Genomic DNA, 26,813 nt, shown 5'->3' on the forward strand with positions numbered 1-26,813 from the left:
TAGTATATGGTACTGAGGTACCCAGGGTATTGGGGTTCCAGGAGATCCCTATGGGCTGCAGCATTTCTTTTGCCACCCATAGGGAGCTCTGACAATTCTTACACAGGCCTGCCACTGCAGCCTGAGTGAAATAACGTCCACGTTATTTCACAGCCATTTTACACTGCACTTAAGTAACTTATAAGTCACCTATATGTCTAACCTTTACCTGGTAAAGGTTAGGTGCAAAGTTACTTAGTGTGTGGGCACCCTGGCACTAGCCAAGGTGCCCCCACATTGTTCAGAGCCAATTCCCTGAACTTTGTGAGTGCGGGGACACCATTACACGCGTGCACTACATATAGGTCACTACCTATATGTAGCTTCACCATGGTAACTCCGAATATGGCCATGTAACATGTCTATGATCATGGAATTGCCCCCTCTATACCATCCTGGCATAGTTGGCACAATCCTATGATCCCAGTGGTCTGTAGCACAGACCCTGGTACTGCCAAACTGCCCTTCCTGGGGTTTCACTGCAGCTGCTGCTGCTGCCAACCCCTCAGACAGGCAGCTGCCCTCCTGGGGTCCAGCCAGGCCTGGCCCAGGATGGCAGAACAAAGAACTTCCTCTGAGAGAGGGTGTGACACCCTCTCCCTTTGGAAAATGGTGTGAAGGCAGGGGAGGAGTAGCCTCCCCCAGCCTCTGGAAATGCTTTGTTGGGCACAGATGTGCCCAATTCTGCATAAGCCAGTCTACACCGGTTCAGGGACCCCTTAGCCCCTGCTCTGGCGCGAAACTGGACAAAGGAAAGGGGAGTGACCACTCCCCTGACCTGCACCTCCCCTGGAGGTGTCCAGAGCTCCTCCAGTGTGCTCCAGACCTCTGCCATCTTGGAAACAGAGGTGCTGCTGGCACACTGGACTGCTCTGAGTGGCCAGTGCCACCAGGTGACGTCAGAGACTCCTGCTGATAGGCTCCTTCAGGTGTTAGTAGCCTATCCTCTCTCCTAGGTAGCCAAACCCTCTTTTCTGGCTATTTAGGGTCTCTGTCTCTGGGGAAACTTTAGATAACGAATGCATGAGCTCAGCCGAGTTCCTCTGCATCTCTCTCTTCACCTTCTGATAAGGAAACGACCGCTGACCGCGCTGGAAGCCTGCAAACCTGCAACATAGTAGCAAAGACGACTACTGCAACTCTGTAACGCTGATCCTGCCGCCTTCTCGACTGTTTTCCTGCTTGTGCATGCTGTGGGGGTAGCCTGCCTCCTCTCTGCACCAGAAGCTCCGAAGAAATCTCCCGTGGGTCGACGGAATCTTCCCCCTACAACCGCAGGCACCAAAAAGCTGCATCACCGGTCCCTTGGGTCGCCTCTCAGCACGACGAGCGAGGTCCCTCGAATCCAGCGACTCTGTCCAAGCGACCCCCACAGTCCAGTGACTCTTCAGCCCAAGTTTGGTGGAGGTAAGTCCTTGCCTCACCTCGCTGGGCTGCATTGCTGGGAACCGCGACTTTGCAGCTACTCCGGCCCCTGTGCACTTGCGGCGGAAATCCTTTGTGCACAGCCAAGCCTGGGTCCACGGCACTCTAACCTGCATTGCACGACTTTCTAAGTTGGTCTCCGGCGACGTGGGACTCCTTCGTGCAACTTCGGCAAGCACCGTTTCACGCATCCTCGTAGTGCCTGTTTCTGGCACTTATCCAGGTGCTACCTGCTTCAGTGAGAGCTCTTTGTCTTGCTCGATGTCCCCTCTCTCTTCAGGTCCAATTTACGACCTCCTGGTCCCTCCTGGGCCCCAGCAGCGTCCAAAAACGCTAAACGCACGATTTGCGCCTAGCAAGGCTTGTTGGCGTCCTTTCGGCGGGAAAGCACTTCTGCACGACTCTCCAAGGCGAGGAGGATCCGTCCACCAAAGGGGAAGTCTCTAGCCCTTTTCGTTCCTGCAGAAACCTCAGCTTCTTCTGTCCAGTCGTAGCTTCTTTGCACCCGCAGCTGGCATTTCCTGGGCATCTGCCCATCTCCGACTTGCTTGTGACTTTTGGACTTGGTCCCCTTGTTCCACAGGTACCCTAGATTGGAAATCCACAGTTGTTGCATTGCTGGTTTGTGTCTTTCCTGCATTATTCCTCTAACACGACTCTTTTTGTCCTTAGGGGAACTTTAGTGCACTTTGCACTCACTTTTCAGGGTCTTGGGGAGGGTTATTTTCCTAACTCTCACTATTTTCTAATAGTCCCAGCGACCCTCTACAAGGTCACATAGGTTTGGGGTCCATTCGTGGTTCGCATTCCACTTTTGGAGTACATGGTTTGTGTTGCCCCTATCCCTATGTTTCCCCATTGCATCCTATTGTAACTATACATTGTTTGCACTGTTTTCTAAGACTATACTGCATATTTTTGCTATTGTGTATATATATCTTGTGTATATTTCCTATCCTCTCACTGAGGGTACACTCTAAGATACTTTGGCATATTGTCATAAAAATAAAGTACCTTTATTTTTAGTATAACTGTGTATTGTGTTTTCTTATGATATTGTGCATATGACACTAAGTGGTACTGTAGTAGCTTCACACGTCTCCTAGTTCAGCCTAAGCTGCTCTGCTAAGCTACCATTATCTATCAGCCTAAGCTGCTAGACACCCTATACACTAATAAGGGATAACTGGGCCTGGTGCAAGGTGCAAGTACCCCTTGGTACTCACTACAAGCCAGTCCAGCCTCCTACAACCGGGGATTTTTTTTGTTGGCGCCAATGTCACGCAGGGGGAGCGACCCCGTAGGCAAGGGTCGCTCCCGGGGGGGGGGGGGGGGGGGGGGGTGGAAGGGGGGGGGGAATTTATTTTAGGCCATTTCTGCCCACCCGGGGGCAGATCGGCCTATTGTTATTAGGCCGATCTGCCCCCAGGGGGGGCAGAAACCTCTAGGCGCCAGGGCAAATTGTTTTTTTGTGTTTTTTTTTTGTTTGTTTGTTTTTTTAGAGATGGGGAGCGACCCATTAGGCAAGGGTCGCTCCCCTGGGGGGCAAAATGTATTTAGACCATTTCTGCCCCCCTTGAAGGAGGGAAGCTTAACCCCTTTGCTGCCAGGCCTTTTCCCCCTCAGGTGCTAGGCCTTTTTTGGCAATTTGGAGCGGTTCGCACTTAGGCCCTCATAACTTTTTGTCCACATAAGCTATCCACCCCAAAATTGCGTCCTTTTTTTACAACATTCTAGGGATTCTAGAGGTACCCAGAGTTTCTGGGTTCCCCCGAAGGAGTCCAAGAAATTAGCCAAAATACAGCAAACATTTCGTTAAAAAAGTAAAATGGGAAAAGGGCTGCAGAAGAAGCCTTGCGGTTTTTCCCGGAAAATGGCATCAACAAAGGGTTTGCAGTGCCAAAATCACCAGCTTCCTAGCTTTCAGGAACAGGCAGACTTGAATCAGAAAACCCAAATTTTCAACACAATTTTGGCATTTAACTGGGACATACCCCATTTTTAATATTTTTTGTGCTTTCATCCTCCTTCCAGTTAGTGGCAGAAATGGGTGTGAAACCATTGCTGGATCCCAGAAAGTAGAACATTTAGACAGTAGACAAAATTCTGAATTCAGCAAGGGGTAATTTGTGTAGATCCTACAAGGTTTTCCTACATAAATAATAGCTGAAATAAAAAAATAATGAAATTGGGGTAAAAAAACAGCCATTTTTCTCAACGTTTTACTCTGTAACTTTCCTGCGATGTCAGATTTTTTAAAGCAATATACCGTTATGTCTGCTGGATTCTTCTGGTTGCGGGATATATAGGGCTTGTAGGTTCATCAAGAACCCTAGGTACCCAGAGCCAATAAATGAGCTGCACCTTGCAATGGGTTTTCATTCTATACCGGGTATGCAGCAATTCATTTGCTGAAATATAAAGAGTGAAATACAGGCATCAAGAAAACCTTTCTCAAATAGGCGTCTTTTTTACACACTGCCTTACATTTGGAAGGAAAAAATGTAGAGAAAGACAAGTGCCAATAACGCTTGTTTTGCTATTCTGTGTTCTCCCAAGTCTCCCGATAAAAATGGTACCTCACTTGCATGCGTAGGCTTAATGCTCACGACAGGAAATGCAACATGAACACATCACATTTTTACACTAAAATCTGAAGTGTTTTTTGCAAGGTGAGTTGTGGGGCTCTCACCGGGTTCTGTCACCCTGAATCCTTTGTAAACCTCAAAATTTGGCCAAAAACACACTTTTCCTCACATTTCGGTGACAGAAAGTTCTGGAATCTGAGAGGAGCTACGCATTTCCTCCCACCCAGCGTTTCTCCAAGTCTACCGATAGAAATGGTACCTCACTTGTGTGGATAGGCCTAGAGCCCGCAAAAGGAAATGCCCCAAAACACTATGTGAACACATCAAAATTATCAAATACTAAACTACCTGTTTTTTCGGGGCGGGGGAAGAACCTGCGTTTTTGGTCCTGGGCTCAGCACCATATAGGGAAACCTACCAAACCCAAACATTTCTGAAAACTACACACCAGAGGGAATCCAGGGAGGTGTGACTTGCATGGATCCCCCAATGTTTTCTTACCCAAAATCCTCAGCAAACCTCAAATGTAGCTAAAAAATCACATTTGTCCCACATTTCTGTGAGAGATGCCCTCTTCTTTTGAAAAAAAATCTTCCCTGGTCTCTGGTGGGCTTTCTGCACCCCTCTTGGGGGCAGATGTGCCTTCCAAAAATAGGCCAAGCTGCCCTCAAGGGGGGGCAGATATGGCCAACAGTAATGTGCCCCCATGGGGAGCGACCCTTACCCAAGGGGCTGCCCCCCTAAAGAAAACACACACATACACACACACCACTCTCTGGTGCCTAAGTGGTTTCTGCCCCCCCCGGGGGCAGATCGGCCTAATAGAAATACGCTGATCTGCTCCCAAGGGGGGCAGAAATGGCCTAAAATAAATCATTCCCTGGTGTCTAGTGGGCATTTCTGCTGCCCGGTCGCATCGCGATCGGGCAGCAGAAATGCTTGCAGAGACATGAAAGGAAAGGCCTTTCCTTTCCTTTCATGCCTCTGCCAGCCCCTTCCCCCGAGCAGAAGAGAAATGCTGAGCATTTCTCTTCTGCATCGTGCTGGAAGGTGAGGTGACCTCTGATGAGGTCAGCACGCGATCGCGTGCTGACGTCATCAGGCGTCACTGGGAGGGGATCAAGGAGGGTCGGGGTGGAAGCGGAAGCAATTCCCCTTTCATCCCTGACGGGGTGTTTGTGGGCCAGGTGCAGTACGAGCTGGTCTCCTCCTCGGCACACGAGCGACGTGGCCCATGGCGAGACCAGCTCGTCCAAGGCACCCAAGGGATTAAAGAACTTCAAAGGATTTTCTCTAGAAACTTCTTCCACTTCAAAGCAAGCGCCAGATATATACATATTGGACCCTCAGACTCAACTCTTCAGTACATATCTCGTCCTGTGGAAGTCTCAGAAGAAGGACTACTGTATTGTTTTGCTGCAAGAAGGACTGACACTCTGCTGCCCTGCTGTGTTGCCATGATGCCCTCCTGTCTGAGTAAGAAGTACTGGACATGCAACTTGGACTGAGGACCACCAAAGTGACTCCAAGGGCTAGTTGACTGGCCTTGTGATCAGAGCCTCAAGGCCATCAAAGGCTCCCCAACATGCTGCATCAGTCCCTGGACCCAGCTGAATTGAATTCCTGCCCCCTAAGTGGTGCCACCCCAGTCCTGAGTTGTGGAAGGTGGACCTGAAGGTGCACTGCCCATCTGTGGTCTCAGCAGAACCTACGCAGTGCATTACATCACCTTGCCAAAGTCTGCATTGGAACCACTGTACAATGCATTCCAGAAGCAGGACTTTGCATCTCAGCCTTGCAGACCATCGAAACTGCTAATGCTTGTTGCGGCTCCGCGCAATGACCTTGCATCGTCCACTATAGCTTACGGGATTCCCTGCTGTGTGACACATCTTAATGCAAGGACGTCACATTGCCCACAGTAGCCCCGGGAACCATTCCTGCATGGCTTATCTCCTTGCACGGACCTTGCATCACCTCAGGTGCACGGCACATCCTCAACGCAGTACTTCACATCGTTCCACAACCATGATTTAAGGTTCTGTTCAACAGGTCTAACTTGGTCCCCATATCCGCCTGTGCTCCATTGCAGTCAGCCTGAACTTGTGGTTTTGTCCTGGTCTGGCATGACCTGATAGCCACAGTTAGTACTTTGTGCTTTTTGGCACTTTTTCACTTAAATCTTAAAAATTGCATATTATTGGTTCTGTTGATCAGATTTTTGTCATTTTGGTTTTAAATGTTTTAATAAATTTTAATTTGATTTTTCTTCTGTTATGTCTTCACTTCATTACTCTTTGTCGTGCTGCATAAATACTATACACATTGCCAGTAAGTTAACCCTGATTGTTATTGTGCCAAGCTACCAGGGAGATAAGCACGGGTGAATTTGGGGTTTGCTTGTGTTTCACTCTGATATAGATTGTGGTTGCTTGTGGAGTCCCCCGGGGTTTGATACTGCCTCCTGTCATCTCCAACCTTTTCATGGAGCTCCTTGGTGCTCTACCCACAGATAGCCGCATCAAGACTCACCAATATGCTGATGATGCTTGACCTATATGACGTGTGAAAAATGCACCCAGAGCAGAAATAATGGCCTGAATCTGGGGAGGTGCCTTTCTTCCCCTTACAGGAAGATCAGGTAAGGTGGACCCAGGGACTTCGTTAACTTGTAAAGATCCTGTCCCTTCACGAGCAAATATAAGATGTAAGGTGACACCTGGGGAAAGCAAACATTTGTTCCCCCAGCCAGTCAGGCTCCAAATCCAATGGAAGGGAAACTAACTGCAAACCACTCTTGAAGGTTCCTGCTTTTTTCCTTTTTGAGGAAAAATAAGTGCCACGCCATAAAATGAGTGCCGGTGTGCCATACCTGCAACCACTGACTCAAATAAAGCACTGCAGACACACATACTCACTCACATGCACACCTTCAGTTATATCAGCTACCAGCCAAGATCCTATTCAAGCTCTGGGTACTCCATTTTCTGTTTCAAATATAGTGAATAAAAAGTTTATCATTCACTATGTGGGCAGTAAATAATGGTAGAAAACAAGGAGGCTGGCGCCCTGACACCCGTGTAGGTGAGCTACCTCTGCGTTCTTGGCATTGATTTTGTCACCTCTGAGGCCATGAATAGCAAAGATAGTGACAGGTGTTGCCAGAGGTATGTGAAGGGTCATAGCTGTGATCCCTGGAGGCTCCAAATGACGTGCAATAATAGCTGATAATGCCTGGGTTCAGCCACCTCGAAAAGCAGCCCATTGGTCATTCCCTTACCAGGAGTCTTCCTGTGCCCTTTATGGCCAGCCCAAGTTTGCGTTTCTTACTCTGCATGTAGAAAAGTGCCACATACCGGAATTAGTAATGTCCTAGAAATACCGACGTTAGGCGTGCTGTCTCACTATTCTCAGCATCACTATGAGAGGTCTTTATCATGGGCATAGCTGCCAATGTTGCATCACTACTAGAACCCATGTGTCTGAGCCCCTCTTCATCCCAACTATTGTTGTCTTTTACTAGCTAACAATGCAAACAAGGGCCCATTTTCTTCCTTTCATCGGGCCCAGTGGTACCCTTGCCGCGCCACAGTGCTTTGCACATACAGAAGTTTAGTGCCAGCATCACATTGTTGTGGGCACTTTGCACGAGTTGATGACAGGACATGCAGGTCTGGGCAAGATGTTAATTACGATGGAGTAATTGGCGTAATTTTGGAAGTTTTGCATAACAACATTGCACAAAAATACCAAGATTACGCCATTAATCCACATTGTGTAATTTCGCGCACAAATTTTAATGCAAGTTGTGCCGTTTTGGTATTTTTTTACATTTCAGGTACATTATTTTCCCGAGTGGACTATTTGGGTAATTTTTTTGTGAAAAACTATATATCTGAACACAGAAGTGTTTATAGCGCTAGCAGGAGTTCCTTTAGTATGGATGGTCAACAAATTATGCATAATTTTGAGTATTTTCCCAGTAATTTTGCGAATTTTTGCTACTCAAAATTACACAAATTACGCCTACCTATAGTTATGATGCCAGGTCAGTCCATCATTTGTTCTGTATGTCTGTCAGGTTGGAGACTTAAGTTGTGTATAAACCATGTACCACCCAATTTGTTTAAAAGCTACACTGAATACAATTAAAATCCAGCCCGGCTAGGACAGAATGTTTAGCCCTTTCTTATGACCCGCGGGCTCATTGGTTGTCTTTGTCTTTAATGGCATTTCACTTCCGACAATAAAATGAAGTTGCCTGTGAGAAATATTTTCTTTTATAACTATTTTATGTTCTTCAGCTTTGAATTCTGTCAAGTTGTAAAAGTGTTTCCGCCCGGTTTCGAACCGGGGACCTTTCGCGTGTGAGGCGAACGTGATAACCACTACACTACGGAAACCCACATGTTTGTCCTGTTGAGGTGAACTCTCAGGACTTTTGTTTTCCAGTCGGTGTAGACTCAGTATTCTGCATATTTTGACTGTCACCCTGACTTTGAGGATTTCCGATATTATGAACGTTTTAGAGTTATTTTCATAACATTTTATTAAGAAGAAAAACGTACATTTTGTAAACACGATTTTGCACTTTCTTATATGTTTCAGTCAGTTCGGCTTGAAGAACATGAAACCAGGAATGTGGGGACAGAGGAGTTTTGTCGCGGGGGCGGGGGGAGCTGCACCCCCCACAGCTCGTAACCCTGCCCCCCCGAGGGGGGGATCCTGAGCTGCAGAATAAAAACACAACATCTTTCCCTGGTGACTCGTTCTGTGACTTTTGTCATTTCCTGCCGCAGTGACTTCCCTTTCCAGTAACGCTGCAAAAAAATCTCTATTTTTCCTTAAGAATCAATGGCAAACGACTTTTACGCACAATATGTAGAATGTCGGGGAGAGATGATTATTGATCTGTGTCCAATAAGGACAGGAGGCGGGAGGGGGGAAACCTTTTGTATTGAGGCTCGTGAGCCATCAGTAGAAACACTTGTGACTCTCTCCCCCTCTTTGGGCAGGAAGCCGTCTGACTGCAGGGGCAAACGTCAAGAAAGGAAACTGGGCACTAGGGTGTGTCGTCCTCGTATACACTTCCAATTCAGCCACTAGTGCTACGTGCAACATTGTCAGGATGGCCGAGCGGTCTAAGGCGCTGCGTTCAGGTCGCAGTCTCCTCTGGAGGCGTGGGTTCGAATCCCACTTCTGACATTAATCTTTAATTTTGATACTTTCTTTTGGACTTGTTTTTAGTACCTTCCACTGAATTACAAACGAGTTCAACAGTATATAAACGTAACGTTTCAGTAAATTAGCGCTACGATCTATTATCCCTTTCTTCAACTACATGCATGCAGGTGGCTTTTGAGACATTAAATCACAGAATGTCCAACAAATCGAGCAAAGGGGCCTGAAATAAAGACCTCCACTCTCTTTCTCCAGAGCGTGGCTTTCAATGGTGCACCAGGTTCAGTGGCACCAGGGTCCTTTGTGTTTCAATTGCAGCTGTATGTTTATTGCTTCCATACTCCGGGAATGGGGGTTCAACCTCCATGTTTGCATAACAAGACCTTTACTAGGGACCTGCTTTGGTTGGAAGAGGCACCCCTACACAGGTTGCACTCGAATGTCGCAGGAGACCACGGGGCAGCCTCAGCACACAGCCCAATATAAATAACCCTCGCTGCAGGTCGTTGCCACAAATGGTGCTCCCAGATGTTCATTAAGTTATGTCTTCTGAACTCATGAGGATTTGGAAAAATGCAAGTGTCACAGAAAGAACAAGTGTAGCCCATGAGCCACACCCATTCAGCAGCAAATGAGCCACGCCTATTCAGCAGCAAATGAGCCACACCCATTCAGCAGCAAATGAGCCACACCTATTCAGCAGCAAATGAGCCACACCCATTCAGAAGCAAATGAGCCACACCCATTCAGCAGCAAATGAGCCGCACGCATTCAGCAATGAATGAGCCACACCCATTCAACAGCAAATGAGTCACGCCCATTCAGCAGCGAATGAGCCACGCCCATTCAGCAAGACACTGGTAAGGATCTGACCTGTAGAGGGTGGTGCACTTTGGAGTGTGTAATCGCAAATATATTTTTAAAGCCTGGTGTGGTAGAGCACAGTCTTTTACAGAAAGCACATTTTCAATTGAAATGGCCACAAACTTCCCACTGATATGCAGTTTTACTGATAAAACAATATATAGCACGCAAACAAAAATGTGTAGAAATTAGTTTTCAACACATTTATCATTTGCACAGCATCAATTGTCTTGATTTGCTCCTATTAAAATCTTTGTTTCAATCACACTTCAGAAAAACAAAAAAATGTGGTGTGTGCTCATAAAAAACCTGACATCCTACAGAAGTGGTTCTCAACCTTTTGACTCCTGTGGACCCCACATAATCATTACTGTAACCGAGGGTCCCCAATGAATCATTATTGGAATCTTTATACATACCCCATATGGTGAAGCTCTGAATGGATTGGTATTGTCACTAACCCTAATCTTTCCCTTGGGCAATACGGATAGACAGAATCAAAATGTACCCACATTTACTGCTCGGGACAGGGTTCTAGAAACTGATTTTGTTTTGATCTCAAGTGATTTGGCCTAGTGCTCAGATGATTACAATATTCACTCCCTTCCATTTAGTGACCACAATCCCGTTGGTTTAGGAATCAACTATCTTAATATATATAGACCATTCCCAAAAGTAACACCTCAGCTATTATGCTAGCAAAAAACGGGGTGCGTCTTTGGTGGGATGCTATTGACCTGAAAGAATTTTCAGAAAACCTCTTTATAAATAACTACAGGGATCTTTTGGGTTGTCTTTCGGTGTTACCTAACCTTGCAAACATTTTATCTAATTTTAAAGTTCTATGTAATAATATTGTATGTGGGTTGACCCCAAATAATCCCCCTAAAATCTGTCAGGGTCACGCCTGGTTCTCCATAGAATGTACATGCGCACTGCAGGGGCTAAAAGTATCCACTAAGGCCACGCCACGCGATATTTTAAAACTTAGACTGGCGAGATCTCATTCCAGAGGAAGCTCATGGCCTCCAGGAGCTCCTTGAAGGCTTCAGTGAGTTAATGTTGGGCCCCAAGCTGAAAGTTAAATAGCAGAAGTAATTTGTCATGTCTTGTGGTCCAAACAATCTTAAATAGAGATCTTTGATTTAGGAGGTAGGTTGGTTGAAAAAACCTCCACTTTTAATTATTTGGGTTTTTATTCCACAAAAACAGGAAATGGGAGATGTTAACAACTGTCAGAGCACAACAAATGGGGGCGTCGGTGGAGGAATCTCTAAGTTTTCCTCTAAACTGGGGCATAAACCCGTCCAGGAGCCTCCAGATTTATAATAGTAAATGCACAGCATTAGGCACTCACGGGGCAGGAGTTTGGGGTTCTGCTCCTGCAGGGAAGCCTCAAGCTGTGGAAAACACATTTCTGTGTAGACTTACTGCCACACCTCCAACAACTGCAAGCGTCACTTCACATACAGAATTGGGAGTGGCCTATGTAGGCGATCGTATTGAATTAACAACTTTATATTTGTGGCCAGGGTCGGCTTTAGGGTGGAGCGAGCGGTGCGGCTGCACGGGGTGGTGACCTGGATGGGGGGGCGCTGTGTTTAACAATAAACTTACAAAACTTGGGATTTAAAGGCACCTGCTGAAAAGTTCCTTGTGTGTCCAGCCTTCAGGAAGCAATTACAATGTCAAGATAACTCTTGTGACTAATGTTCTTGCCAGAGAGAGAGAGATTGGTGTTTTGTCCAGTGGCAGCTTTGAGCCACTATAAAGTAGCGCAGAGGGTTAATGTGCCTGATGCAAAGAAAATAGCTATATTTTATGCAGATAGCTACGCAGCTATCCAGCGCTCTAAAACAAATGAAATGTATGTGGGAGAGGGACTATAGAGAGATGAGGGGCAGTTTTGCCGGGTGGTAGTGAGGGAATCCGAGGAGATGGCCATGGGGTGGGGGGTGCCAAAAAGGACTGTCGCACAGGGCGGCACCAGCGCTAAAGCGGGACCAGTTTGTACCTAAAGATATGGCGCGTCCCACAAGCACATTTTTCTAGGTAGGTTCTGCTGGACTCTCTGACTCAGAATAATGCCGGGTCAATTTCATGGCTATCCTATATAAAGGACACTTTTTATAATCTGGGGTGGGGTGATTATTTTGATAATCCAGAACAGATTACCTCTGACTCAAGAGAAGAGAGAGTAAAACAGAGCTATGACTCCTATAGAGAGGAATCTAGACTTCTGGATATGCTGGACATGCCAACGGCCACGCGTTAAATTAAAATGTTATTGTATTTTAAAATAAATATTTAGTAACAGACAAATGAACAGGTGTCTTACGGGGTTTTAATGGATGGGATGTGTGACTTTTTTTTTACAGTGATATGCATTTTGTGTACCTTTGTGGCCAAGTTTGGCCGAATAAAGTTATAATGACTATGACTGACAAATTATAATTAGAAATGGGAGGTGACTGCGGATGGGGCCATTCTGACATGTTTCTCCAGCACGCCATGTTCATGTGCAGCTACCTGTTCACTGCACAATATCCAGAGCAGATCCTGAACCCCCCTTCACCTCACCCGGTGCACCCACAATAGGGCTTCCAGAACCAGCATCCTCCCAGCCATGTTTCCACGGTGTCCCCGGGATCCCGATGGAAACTGTAGCTCTTCGAGGCGCTATCAGGGGAAGGAAGCAGTCTACAGTATGAATGCCACAATACCCTAAAACACCATGAAACCTGGCACCCAGTAAACACCTATTGTTTATTTTATTTGGGTTCCTTACGATAATTAAGTGCAATATGAACTCTGCACTTTAGTAATGGATCCCTGTAATGCACACTTTATGCTAAATAACATCTTTTATCGTTGCATATCTATTTTTACTGGCATGGCGGAGGTACATACATTAAATTATCACAATGGATGTATAGTACGTGGGACACTGCTTTTGTCTATATACTACCGTTCTTAAGTTTCTCATTATCTGTCGTTCGTGTGCCAGAGCACGTGTTAATATGAAATAACATCACTAAATGTTCAGAACAATATATAGGAAGTGAGTAGTGACGTCACAGAACCCTCTACTCTTGGCTCTATGATTGGGAGTCACCCTCAGCCCTCATCATGACGTCAAACACTGAAGGAGGGAGTCTTGTCAACTAGTAGTGATACAGAAGCATGCTTGCGTCAGAGTGGGCGGGGTTTACGATTCGCATCTGACTGCCCACCTCTGCACTCACGTATTATACGAGATAAAGTACATTTATTTGTGCGTTTATTAGGATATGACAACTGAGCTCAGATGTTCGTGCTCTGTAATGGAACTCAGTCCATGTCTATGTGTCTCTAGGTGGTTACGGCCCTCCTCTGTGACGTGCAATGTCTTTGTGCAGTTGAAAGTACATTAATATGAGTATCGTGTGGATAATTGATAGGATGTTGCAATCAGTCTTTGAAGCAATGGCAAAGCCCAGTGAGGGTTACACTAATGAATGTATAAAAGTAATGTAAGCTTGTAGTTTTGAGAGCAGCTTTATCGGGAAGCATATTTTAAGTGAAATACGGTATCCAAGTTCTATTGTAAAATAAAAAAGAAGCCAAAAGAAAAGCTGTGCCCTCTGTGAGGCTCGAACTCACGACCTTCAGATTATGAGACTGACGCGCTGCCTACTGCGCTAAGAAGGCTCTGAGACAGTGAGGCAGCAACAGCCCATCTGTGCTATGATGGGTTGAGCGCCCAGGCAGCCTTACGGTATCCTTTCTACTTGGCCTCAGATGCAGTTGCACATTGTTCTCTGTAAGTGTCTGTTCACGACGAAAGAAGAGTTCAGATGAAGACTACAGAAGAAGAGCACAGAGGAAGAACAGAGATGAAGAAAAGAAGCAGGAGAGGAGGTGAGTAGCGCAGGGCAGGGCGAGGGGCTGGGCGGTGGGGGGGGGTACTTACTGTGAATTTGCTGGGCTTGCTAGGAGGTCTCAGGAGCCTGGGCTGGTGGAGCTGCAGCGGCAGGGGGAGCGACCTACCCTTGGGAAGAGATGTGATGTCTTCTTGGCACTAGCTTTCTCTGCCTCCAGTAGGTGGGGAGACTGAGTCACGAGGGCTGAATGGCGGCAGTGTTAATCATTCATCTCTGATGTGATCGTACACATCACACGTGACATCATAGGACAATGCACAGAGTGAATGTTGCTTCATGGGCCGCTTGCAACCAATGAAACAATTCTGTGATCCGTACAGCGCTTTAAGGCTTCGAACAGCGCCTGTTTTTCTAATTTGTGTTCTATTTGCGCCTCTTCTCTCCATCGCACACTGTTGACTCTGTCTTCCATTCGGTGCTAGTTTATCCAGACTCACACACTAAAATCACTTCCATGTGCTAGCTCCTGGGAGCGAACCCCGCATTTCACTTCATGGCAGGTTTTCTGTTCTCAGTCTAGAATATGATCATATCTCTGTTATACCAGGACTGAGCCTCATATTTTCAGTGAAACAACAAAAGTGATAGCGAGTGGTTCCATAGTGTAGTGGTTATCACGTCTGCTTTACACGCAGAAGGTCCTGGGTTCGATCCCCAGTGGAACCACGTGTGATCATATTTTTCTTTACTGCTTAATACATTTCAAAACCCCTCACACCGGACACTTTGAGATGTTTCTCAGATTCCAAAGTTTCAGATCTTTGTCTTTTATCTCTCCCGTCCGTCTCGAGCTCTGATTATTCCAGAATTATTCATCATCTCTTGGTCTAACCAATAGAGCGGAGCTTTCACACTAGAATGGGCAAAGCCAATAGGTCTGGCCTTGGCAAACGGGTTCCATGGTGATTTTTTCATAGACGAATGTTCCAGAATATTCAAAAGAACATGGAAGTACAAATCTGGTCAAGTGACCTTATAGTTTCAATGAAAATGGATTTTCATATAAGTAGAATGTGATTCATATTTACATACTGAAAATGCGTAGTTGTCTCTACATTACTGTAATTTAGGGATACAGGTTAAATACACACAGGAGACTACAAAAATAGAAAAAAGAAAAACAACGGAAGCAAAAAAGCATTGGCAAGGCAAAGTGTTGTCATTACCCAAGCACCGAAGTGCACCTCTTTTTATGGGGATTGGCATCCACGATCAGAGAAAACATGGCCCTCACAGAGCAAGTGAACCAGTGCCTGGACTGGGTGACCCGTCGCCCCATGCTGTGTGCAGGTGGGAGGAAGACGCCAACTGTGAATCACAGATCAGCAGAAGAATGGATAACACAGCGGCCACCATTGTGTAGGTGGGAGTGAGTTGGAGTCTCCATACAAAGGGTGTTTTTTGTTGGCTGCAGAGGGGCTGGGCACAGACCTAGTGTAACAAGATCTTACTTTACGTTAACAATTACATAGAAATTCACTAAAAAAAACAAAGGTTAAAACACACTGTATCTTACTTGAGTGTGACTTGCACCACTGTGGTGCACTGATTATGATATCACATATTACATCACTGATGACATCTGAAATCTGTGGCGATACAAGTTATACGTAGGTCAGTTACGTATAACTGGTGAATTTCAGCTGTCATTCTTTTTAAACAGTAGTTTTTTATTATAAGAGCAAACACATGTAAGTCTATTTTAACATCTATCTATCTATCTATCTATCTATCTATCTATCTATCTATCTATCTATCTATCTATCTATCTATCTATCTTTCTACATACCATACTACTATTGCCAGTAGGTACTTATAGTGACAACCTAATTTCCATAGGAATGGCATTTTTTGTTTTGTCTATGACTTTAGCGCCATTTGATGAATCTTCGCAACATTTTCAAAACTAGTTTGCCGCTCCATTCACCTGCTGTGTTGAGAGTTTTAAGGAGATTCGTCAAGTGCGGTCTGACAACAAGGAGGGTATCAAAACGTGTTTTCCCCATGCAATATCCCATACAGATTGTAGACAGGACTACAGCCCGAACCTCTGGCCGGATTTACACCAAATTTGGCAGAAAGCCAGATCTCGGTCCAGAAACAGTGCTTTGTGTTATTTGGTGTAAATCTGTTGAATAGCTTTGGAGTTATTAGAGAAAAAAGATTTATGTATACCCAGGGACGCAGATCATCTGTAAATCCCATGGGAGATCCGTAGCTCTCGAGCCAAAAGCAGAGCCCTGATTGGTTGGCCACAACCTGAGAGAAAAGTTGCATCTTTCATTTTCTTTATTGCATTTTGTGACTAGTGAAACTTAGAGCCTGATTATAACCTTGGCGGAGGGGATTATTCCATCACAAATGTGATGGATATCCTGTCCACCATACTACAAGTTCCATTGGATATAATTGAACTTGTCATACGGTGGTGGGATCCGTCACATTTCTGACGGAGTAATCCCCTCTGCAAACGTCGTAATCAGGCCCTCAGTAAAGTTACACAAAAAAAGAGCAATTTAGACTTATAAATTACTCACAGTTGTGAGTTACCTTTCTCAGAAGCCCCAAAGTTGCCTAATTTGTAAAACAATAAGCGCTGGAGCCCAAAACGTTGCTGAGAAGTCTGCGGCTGATGCTATTGAATGACGGCGCGCTGAATACCAAGCCTGGTAGTTTTGATTTCACCTCATTCCAAGCCTTCTTCATCTCTTACACTTCTTCCCATCGGATCCTTTAATGCTCAGCCTTCAAAGCCCTACCTCTCCTTATCTCATGGACATACACAACCCCCTGAAAGCCACTTCTTATGAAGATATTGTCTGACTGTCGTCCTCATCAAAGCTCTCTCTGGTGATCTGCCTTTACCCCAACTTGACACTGTCAGTGCCTCCTTCACTCAAGGCAAAGGCCAGATTTTCCTATTCCTAAAGAAACCTACACTAGACCCTATGACCTCACCATCTATCAGCATCAATGTCACCTGCCATTCACCAGCAAGATCTTTGGAAAAGCAGTCTATGTTCACCTCCATGATGGCATCAATGCTGACCATTTCCTGCATGACTAAGAGTCTGGTTTCAGATGCTAATGCAGCAGGAGATTGCTAACGTACACATAGGAGGCGACACCCTTTGGCTACAGATGAAGATGACCCCCTACCTCCTGATACTGCTGGACTTCCCATCTGCCTTCAACACAGTCTTCTATTCAACGCCTATATGCACACTCTAGTCTCAAATGTGATTCACCAACAAGGTCCTCTGCTGGTTCTAGTTGTACCTTTCCAACTGACACCAGTTTGTTTGTGTTAGACCTATTATCCTTAGGGTGGTCTTCTCCCATCCCCCCTATTTTTGTTGAATTTGTTGGCCTTAGAACTCTGTGCACTTTACCACTGCTGACCAGTGTTAAAGTGCTTGTGCTCTCACCCTTAGCTATGGTAGAATTGGCTTACACCCAATTGGCATATTTAATTTACTTGTAAGCCCCTAGTAAAGTACTACATGTACCTAGGGCCTGCCTGTAAATTTAATGCTACCAGTGGGCCTGCAGCACTTATAGTGCCATCCATCTACGTAGTCCTTTAAACATATCGCAGATCTGACATTACAGCCTGCGCGAGTAGTTTAAATTGTCATTCTACATGGCAGGACAAACCCCTTGCAAGGCCACACCTCTTTTTCTAATACCCATACGTCATCCCTAGGGTGGCTCCAACATGGCCCAAAAGGCAAGGTGCAGGGTATTTAAACCGTTGATATGTACTTTTAATTTTTACATAAACTGGTAGTGAAAAACCCATAAATATATTTTTCACTTCTGTGAGCCCTACCTCTCAACAACATTGGATTACCTTATTACATTTAAGAAGTGATCATTTTTATTCGGCAGTAGATCGGAGTCTCATGTTTGGCATCTGAGAAACTGAAGTTAAAATTCCTCTTTAATGGTAAAGTTGATTTTAAGTTACAATTTCGAAATTGCCACTATTATACAGTTGGCATGTTCCTGCCCTAGCTATTTGGTGCCTGCTTCCTGGGTCACACAACTGGGTGTAGTTGGCAGTGCGACTTTGCTTATTCCCTCTCGACAGCAAAACAATAGAGGGATTAGGTGTGCCTGGATGGGCCATCAAATAGCAGGATTGGGGGAGCGGAGCTAGGTACAGTCCCTCTTGCAACTAAATAGGCTGTGCCCTGCCTTTACACAAAGGACTTGGCATAACTGAATTGTTCAAGTAGCCAGCTTGAAGGAGGGAAGCTTAACCCCGTTGCTGCCAGGCCTTTTCCTCCTCAGGTGCTAGGCCTTTTTTGGCAATTTGGAGTTGTTCGCCCTTAGGCCCTTATAACTTTTTGTCTACATAAGCTACCCACCCCAAATTTGGGTCCTTTTTTTACAACATTCTAGGGATTCTAGAGGTATCCAGAGTTTGTGGGTTCCCCCGAAGGAGACCAAGAAATTAGCCAAAATACAGCAAACATTTCGTTAAAAAACAAAAATGGGAAAAAGGGCTGCAGAAGAAGGCTTGCGGTTTTTCCCTGAAAATGGCATCAACAAAGGGTTTGCGGTGCTAAACTTACCAGCTTCCCAGCTTTCAGGAACAGACAGACTTGAATCAGAAAACCCAATTTTTCAACACAATTTTGGCAGTTTACTAGGACATACCCCATTTTTACTATTTGTTGTGCTTTCAGCCTCCTTCCAGTTAGTGACAGAAATGGGTGTGAAACCATTGCTAGATCCCAGAAAGTTGAACATTTAGACAGTAGACAACATTCTGAATTCAGCAAGGGGTAATTTGTGTAGATCCTACAAGGTTTTCCTACAGAAATAATAACTGAAATAAAAAAATATTGAAATTGGGGTAAAAAAACAGCCATTTTTCTCAATGTTTTACTCTGTAACTTTCCTGCGATGTCAGATTTTTGAAAGCAATATACTGTTACATCTGCTGGACTCTTCTGGTTGTGGGGATATATAGGGCTTGTAGGTTCATCAAGAACCCTAGGTACCCAGAGCCAATAAATGAGCTTCACTTTGCAATAGGTTTTCATTCTATACCGGGTATACAGCAATTCATTTTCTGAAACATAAAGAGTGAGATATAGGCATCAAGAAAACCTTTGTATTTCCAAAGTGGGCACAAGACAAGGTGTTGAGAAGCAGTGGTTATTTGCACATCTCCGAATTCCGGAGTGTCCATACTAGCATGTGAATTACAGGGCATTTCTCAAATAGGCGTCTTTTTTACACACTGTCTTACATTTGGAAGGAAAAAATGTAGAGAAAGACAAAGGGCAATAATGCTTCTTTTGCTATTCTGTGTTCCCCCAAGTCTCCCGATAAAAATGGTACCTCACTTGCGTGCGTAAGCTTAATGCTCGCGACAAGAAATGCAACATGAACACATCACATTTTTACACTGAAATCTGACGTGTTTTTTGCAAGGTGACTTCTGGGGCTCTCACCCGGTTCTGTCACCCTGAATCCTTTGTAAACCTCAAAATTTGGCCAAAAACACACTTTTCCTCACATTTCACTGACAGAAAGTTCTGGAATCTGAGAGGAGCTACGAATTTCCTCCCACCCAGCATTCCCTCAAGTCTACCGATAAAAATGGTACCTCACTTGTGTGGGTAGGCCTAGAGCCCGCAAAAGGAAATGCCCCAAAACACTATGTGAACACACCAAAATTATCAAATACTAAACTACCTGTTTTTTCGGGGTGGGGGAAGAACCTGCGTTTTTGGTCCTGGGCTCAGCAGCCATCTAGGGAAACCTACCAAACCCAAACATTTCTGAAAACTAGACACCAGAGGGAATCCAGGGAGGTGTGACTTGCATGGATCCCCCAATGTTTTCTTACCCAAAATCCTCAGCAAACCTCAAATGTAGCTAAAAAATCACATTTGTCCCACATTTCTGTGAGAGATACCCTCTTCTTTTGAAAAAAAAAATCTTTCCTGGTCTCTGGTGGGCTTTCTCCTCCCCCCCTTGGGGGCAGATGGGCCTTCCAAAAATAGGCCAAGCTGCCCTCAAGGGGGGGCAGATATGGCCAACAGTAATGTGCCCCCATGGGGAGCAACCCCTACCCAAGGGGCTGCCACCCTAAAGAAAACACACACATACACACACACCAATCCCTGGTGCCTAAGTGCTTTCTGCCCCCCCCCCGGGGGCAGATCGGCCTAACAGAAATACGCCGATCTGCCCCCAAGGGGATCAGAAATGGCCTAAAATAAAACATTCCCTGGTGTCTAGTGGGCATTTCTGCTGCCTGGTCGCATCGCGATCCGGCAGCAGAAATGCTGGCAGAGAAATTAAAGGAAAGGCCTTTCCCTTCCCCCGAGCAGAGAAGAAATGCTGAGCATTTCACTTCTACATCGCGCTGGAAGGTGAGGTGACCTCTGATGAGGTCAGCACGCGATCGCGTGCTGACCTCATCAGACGTCACTGGGAGGTGATCAGGGAGGGTCGGGGTGGAAGCAGAAGCAATTCCTCTTTCATCCCTGATGGGAGTTCGTGGGCCAGGTGCAGGACGAGCTGGTCTCCTTCTCGGCACACGAGCGTCGTGGCCCATGGCGAGACCAGCTCGTCCAAGGCACCCTAGGGGTTAAAGAACTTCAAAGGATTTTCTCTAGAAACTTCTTCCACTTCAAAGCAAGCGCCAGATATATACATACTGGACCCTCAGACTCAACTCTTCAGTACATATCTCGTCCTGTGGAAGTCTCAGAAGAAGGACTACTGTATTGTTTTGCTGCAAGAACGACTGACACTCTGCTGCCCTGCTGTGTTGCCATGATGCACTTCTGTCTGAGTAAGAAGTAGTGGACATGCAACTTGGACTGAGGACCACCAAAGTGACTCCAAGGGCTAGGTGACTGGTCTCCTGATCAGAGCCTCAAGGCCATCAAAGTCTCCCCAACATCCTGCATCAGTCCCTGGACCCAGCTGAATCGAATTCCTGCCCCCTAAGTGGTGCCACCCAAGTCCTGAGTTGTGGAAGGTGGACCTGAAGGTGCACTGCCCATCTGTGGTCTCAGCAGAACCAACGCAGTGCATTACATCACCTTGCCAAAGTCTGCATTGGAACCACTGTACAATGCATTCCAGATGCAGGACTTTGCATCTTAGCCTTGCAGACCATCGGAACTGCTGCTGCTCGTTGCGGCTCCGCGCAATTACCTTGCATCGTCCACTATAGCTTACGGGATTCCCTGCTGTGTGACACATCTTAATGCAAGGACGTCACATTGCCCACAGCAGCCCCGGTAACCATTCCTGCATGGCTTATCTCCTTGCACGGACCTTGCATCACCTCAGGTGCACAGCACATCCTCAACGCAGTACTTCACATCGTTCCGCAACCATGATTTAAGGTTCTGTTCAACAGGTCTAACTTGGTCCCCATATCCGCCTGTGCTCCATTGCAGTCAGCCTGAACTTGTGGTTTTGTCCTCGTCTGGCATGACCTGATAGCACAGTTAGTACTTTGTGCTTTTTGGCACTTTTTCACTTAAATCTTAAAAATTGCATATTATTGGTTCTGTTGATCAGATTTTTGTCATTTTTGTCTTAAATTTTTTAATACATTTTAATTTGATTTTTCTTCTGTTACGTCTTCACTTTATTACTCTTTGTAGTGCTGCACAAATACTATACACATTGCCATCAAGTTAACCCTGATTATTATTGTGGCAAGCTACCAGGGGGATAAGCACGGGTGAATTTGGGGTTTGCTTGTGTTTCACTCTGATATAGATTGTGGTTGCTTGTGGAGTCCCCCGGGGTTCGATACTGCCTCCTGTCATCTCCAACCTTTTCATGGAGCTCCTTGGTGCTCTACCCACAGATAGCCGCATCAACTCTCACCAATATGCTGATGATGCTTGACCTATGTGACGTGTGAAAAATGCACCCAGAGCAGAAATAATGGCCTGAATCTGGGGAGGTGCCTTTCTTCCCCTTACAGGAAGATCAGGTAAGGTGGATCCAGGGACTTCGTTAACTTGTAAAGATCCTTTCCCTTCACGAGCAAATATAAGATGTAAGGTGATACTTGGGGAAAGCAAACATTTGTTCCCCCAGCCAGTCAGGATCCAAATCCAATGGAAGGGAAACTAACTGCAAACCACTCTTGAAGGTCCTGCTTTTTTCCTTTTTGAGGAAAAATAAGTACCGGGCCATAAAAATGAGTGCCGTTGTGCCCTACCTGCAACCACTGACTCAAATAAAACACTGCAGACTCACATACTCACTCACACACACACACACTTTCTTACACAGACAGTCACTCATAAACATGCACACATCATACATTTAAAAAAAGTTTTTCAGTTATATCAGCTACCAGCCAAGATCCCATTCAAGCTCCGGGTACTCCATTTTCTGTTTCAAATATAGTGAATAAAAAGTTTATCATTCACTATGTGGGCAGTAAATAATTGGTAGAAAACAAGGAGGCTGGCACCCCAACACCCATGTAGGTGAGCTACCTCTGCGTTCTTGGCATTGATTTTGTCACCTTTGAGGCCAGGATAAGCAAAGATAGTGACAGGTGTTGCCAGAGGTACATCAAGGGTCATAGCTGTGATCCCTGGAGGCTCCAAATGACGTGCAATAATAGCTGATGATGCCTGGGTTCAGCCACCCCTAAAAGCAGCCCATTGGTCATTCCCTTACCAGGTGTCTTCCTGTGCCCTATATGGCCAGCCCAAGCTTGCGTTTCTTACTCTGCTTGTAGCAAAGTGCCACAGGCCGGAATTACTAATGTCCTAGAAGTTCTGACGTTAGGCGTGCTGTCTCACTATTCTCAGCATCACTATGAGAGGTCTTTGCCATGGGCATAGCTGCCAATGTTGCATCACTACTAGAACTCATGTGTCTGAGCCCCTCTTCCCCTGTTAACGCGTCCTTTTATGATAATTTACTACACATCAGGACTCGTTTTAGGCCAATTAATCTTTTGACCCAGTTGAGAGACACCGTAGGACGAGATAGCTAATCAATATATCAATCAATACATCAATAATGTCATCAGTATTGATCACAACAATGCATTTTACTTTAGTCAAAGTCATTAATCAGTTAAAATGACACTACCATGACCTTGCAGCCATGAATAACCACACCAGTTTAGTAGAATTTTATGGATTTTATTCCCTATTAATTACAATCTAGCAGTAAATGCGTTAATCTCAACACCAAGAAACATAATAGCATAGTCACGATATGGCAACTTTGATAGGATTTCATTAACGCGAGAATCACAAACATTAAAACATAACACGGCGTGAACATAGATCAAGTTTAGCAGAGTGTCACTATCGCGTCAGTTCAACAAAGCATAGTCTCAGTCGATTGTCTATTTACGTCAGTTTTGGTGAACACCTGTCCTAACCACCGATTGGCATTAGCATGTTGGGCTTCATGCAAAACAATTTAGAACACCAATTTGGAAAACATCTAGCTAAGGTCTCTGTCAAAAGCAAAGCAGTTGGTACCTAGAAAGGAAAAGCAAACAGACAAATTACAAATGCATTGTCATAATTACCCTCCAAAGGTTAGGTCAGCGCCCAGGTTCAGTCTTCGTCTTCAGGACATCAGTCAAAGCGCCATCAGTCAGAACTTAGCTCGGGGACAAAAGGGCACTTCCCGCATAAGGAGGAAAAGTGTAAATGGGCAAACTAAGGGCAAGGATGGTTTAATAAAATCTCAAGTCACCAAACAGAGTGACAGAGTTTCTGGATAAAATCAATAGCATTCCCTACCTAATTCTAAATGACTTCCTGTGACCTGGGTTTTTATCCCTTTTTCGTGGTACATTCCCCCAAAATTCTATTGGACATTTGCTATACCCCACTATCTTTAACCTATCGTATAACACATTAGGTAATCCTAATCGTCACCCCATATTGGTTTACAAGTCTTTGATTCGTCTTCATAATTGACGTCTTCGGAGGTGGCACATCCGGTGTTACTTCATCCGTTGGTAATTCTTTGTACATCTTTTGGTCAGCAGTTCCATTGTCTTTCCCGGTTTGAATGACCTTGTACATTACATTAATCTACACTGTTTCAATTCATTTATAACATTTAGGGGGTTATTCCAACTTTGGAGGAGGTGTTAATCCGTCCTAAAAGTGACGGATATACCACCAGCCGTATTACGAGTTCCATAGGATATAATGGACTCGTAATACGGCTGGTGGTATATCCGTCACTTTACCGTCACTTTTAGGACGGATTAACACCTCCTCCAAAGTTGGAATAACCCCCTTAGTTTTCAAGACGATGAGAAGCAGTGGGAAACGGATCTACATGGTTACATTCATCTTCCAAGTTCGAAGAAACAGAACACGCGGGGTCATGGCCCCTTGTGAGTCAGCACACTGAAAAATAGAAAAATGCATTTAATATGAGAGCGAAACAGCTAAGCTGCAGCTCATGCTAACTTAAGGCCTATGAGGTTTTCAATACAGATTTAATAACGCAAATGTTAATATAAGCTCAATTGAACGTAACATAAACATTTTAATCATCATTATTAGTTTGCGTATACATTGGTGGCCACTCATCGTGGTCATAATTCAAGTGCACGTTTAAGCAAAATTGCTATTACTATAGTTTTTATGCGGCATCATCACACTTTAATTCCTAAACATTCCATGCTAATATAGATTATATAAGCTACGCTCTCTATTTCCCTCCTCTGATGACGTTTGTCATCACACAAACCTTTCCCCTGTGACCTTTCACTCAATTTTTCACCTTACGCATAATGCGCATTTCAACATCTTGTCCCTTGTGTGAACTTTCCCAAATTTCGTTGAACATTTTCTGTCTTTCACTTTCTTCATTTTTCCTGGTTCTCTTTGTCCAATTTCGTTTAACTTTATCATTAATTTTGCATGCTCCCCATAATCCTAATAGACAGGCCAGAACAATTAATAGACCCCCTAATATTTTTGCAAGTACCCCATTCCAAATATTGCTAAACCAGCTCCCTACTCTGGCAATTCCTTTTCCAAAATGTTCCCACACTCCAGGTTCTTTCAAATCTTTCAAATCTGCACTATCTCTAGTTAGGTTAGTAAGCATACCTCTAATCTTTTTACTATTGTCCGGTATAAATGAGCAACAATGACGCTCGTTGAGCATCTTGCAGACTCCACCACTCTTTGCTAAAAGAATGTCTAAAGCAAGCCGATTTTGAAGAGACATAGCTCTTTCTGCAGCAATTTCAGTATCCATCAGGAGTATAGCCCCTGTGTTGGAAAATGGGTTATTGGTAAGGGCAGGTAGGTACCTACGCTTAGCAATAGGCCACTAACGTCCACTAAGGTCCAATTAGGTCTCAGTAAACTAACCCCAGCTCAACCCTTGGTAGCTTGGCAACGAGCGTCAAGGCTTAACTTAGGAGACAGAGTGTAAAGCATTCAAATATCACAAAACAGTAATTAAATAAAACACAGGAAACAGTTAAAAAAAAATCCAATACCAATTCATAAAACTAGATTATATTTTTATCTTTAAAATGACACCAAAACAAATAAAATCGGATAAGGGGAACCGGAGATATATATTTTTAAAGATTTTTTTTTTTTTGCGCCTAGAAACAAAAAGCACCAATCGGGTCATCTGGTTGCACCTCGACCGGGGCAAAGTCAAAGTTTAATGCCGACCACGATGGAGCCCTGCTCGGCTACAGGCCGCGGGAGGCCTCGGTTAAAAGTTTACCTTCACACTTCGCCTTTTTTTCGAAGATTTTCTTCAGCGGGACAAACCTGCCAGTCCAATCCGACCTCCTGGAGCCCTTCTCCGGATCCGCGATGCTGGAATCCTCGGTGGAGATTTTTACCTTCGGACTTAGTCTCTTTTTTGAGGTGAAAATCCTTCGAGCGGGGTAAACCTGGATCTTGATCCGACGTCCCTGGAGCCCTCCTCGGATACGCTGGCTGGAAGGTCCCGGTCAACTTTTTACGTTCGGACTTAGTCTCTTTTTCGGAGATTTTCTTTACCGGGACGAACCAGCAAATCAGTCCAGGTCGCGGTTGAGGCAAGCCGGGTAGAGTTGCCGCGGCGGGTCGGTCCCTCTATGGAGCTTTTTTTCAAAAGTTGTCCAAACTTCTCCAAACTTCTGGGGCTTCTCCCAGATGTCCTTTTAAGGTTCTTTTGAGGTCCACAGCTCACCCTAAGGGTCCAGAAGTTCTGAGATGGTCCTTGGGGGGTGAGGACTACAACTCCCAGAATGCACCTGGCACAAACTCCTTTTTGGCCACTGGACAGTGGTCAGCTGGTCGCTTTCTTCAGGAGTTGGTGCAGGGGACTCTGGTTAGTAATTTTTCACCTGTAGCAAACAGGGAGTCCCTCCTTGAACCAGTTGAAGCCAGGCAAAGCCCTTCTTGTGGTGAAGCCCAATTGTGCAGCTGGTGCAGTCCTTCTGAGTGCAGGTTCCAGGTGCAGGCCAGGGGTCCAGCAGGGCAGTCCTTCTTCTTCTGTAGTTCTTCCTTGTTGGATGTGGTAGGGAACTGAGGTGTGGGTGCAGGTCTGCCAGTTTTATCCTTGCTCCTGGGTGAAAAGCAGGGGGGTCCTGGTTCTCCAATCAGGTGTAGGGTCCTTCCCCCTGTGATGACCTTTTCCTGAGAAGTGTGGCAAAAATCAATCCCAGGAGGCAACATTCTCTAAAAATCCATCATGGCTGAATCTGATTGTTGGAGGTTACATCTGGCTGAGCCCACCCACTGGTGTGGCTAAAAATCATAAACACACCCCTCTCCTGCCCTCTCCT

General features: G+C 45.2%; 4 non-coding genes across 4 annotated transcripts; 2 read left to right on the forward strand and 2 right to left on the reverse strand.

Moving 5' to 3' along the window:
• Positions 1-8,382: 8,382 nt before the first annotated feature.
• On the reverse strand, positions 8,383-8,455 carry TRNAV-CAC (transfer RNA valine (anticodon CAC)). The gene has a single exon. It is a non-coding gene; the product is annotated as a tRNA-Val (tRNA).
• A 719-nt stretch (positions 8,456-9,174) lies between these two features.
• TRNAL-CAG (transfer RNA leucine (anticodon CAG)) lies at positions 9,175-9,257 on the forward strand. Its single transcript has one exon. It is a non-coding gene; the product is annotated as a tRNA-Leu (tRNA).
• Positions 9,258-13,714: 4,457 nt separating this feature from the next.
• Positions 13,715-13,787, reverse strand: TRNAM-CAU (transfer RNA methionine (anticodon CAU)). Its single transcript has one exon. It is a non-coding gene; the product is annotated as a tRNA-Met (tRNA).
• An 826-nt stretch (positions 13,788-14,613) lies between these two features.
• TRNAV-UAC (transfer RNA valine (anticodon UAC)) lies at positions 14,614-14,686 on the forward strand. The gene has a single exon. It is a non-coding gene; the product is annotated as a tRNA-Val (tRNA).
• Positions 14,687-26,813: the final 12,127 nt, after the last annotated feature.

This window comes from Pleurodeles waltl, unplaced genomic scaffold (genome assembly GCF_031143425.1).
Source record: "Pleurodeles waltl isolate 20211129_DDA unplaced genomic scaffold, aPleWal1.hap1.20221129 scaffold_39, whole genome shotgun sequence".
NCBI classification, from domain to species: domain Eukaryota; kingdom Metazoa; phylum Chordata; class Amphibia; order Caudata; family Salamandridae; genus Pleurodeles; species Pleurodeles waltl.